A 504-nucleotide genomic window follows, 5' to 3' on the forward strand; every position below is an offset into this window, starting at 1 on the left:
CCCCCCGTACTCTCTCACTCTCCCCCGGTTCTTCCTCTCCTCTCCCTCGCTCTCTCTCTCCCGTGTCCGAACGCACCCATCGCCGCCGTTCGCCATAGCCGCCGCCACCGGCCTCCCCTCGCCTTCCCGACTCGCGCAGGAGCTCCGCCCCCTCGCCCTGAAGCTCTCCGTCAAGCCACAAGACGCCGGACGCCCCGTGGAGCCGCCGTCGCCATCGTCTTCCTCCTCGGGCTCCGACCACCATCGCCGTCGATTCGCCGTCTCCAGTGCGTCCCCGAGCCCGCTTCGACGCCCGCTGCAACCGCGGTGAGCTCCGCCACCGTTTCCCTCTCTTCTCCCCCTTGTTCCCACGCCGTAACTCCGTTCCCACCACGGCCGAACCTCCGCCGTCGCCGAGCTCGCCGTCGACGCAGCTCCGGTGACCATTTGGTCACCCCGGCGAGTCCAACAAGTTCGTAAGGCCCCGTAGAGCATTCCTAGCGCCTTGCCTCGCTCGCCTTCGAG

Source organism: Triticum aestivum, chromosome 3B, assembly GCF_018294505.1.
Source record: "Triticum aestivum cultivar Chinese Spring chromosome 3B, IWGSC CS RefSeq v2.1, whole genome shotgun sequence".
In the NCBI taxonomy this organism is placed as follows: Eukaryota; Viridiplantae; Streptophyta; class Magnoliopsida; order Poales; family Poaceae; genus Triticum; species Triticum aestivum.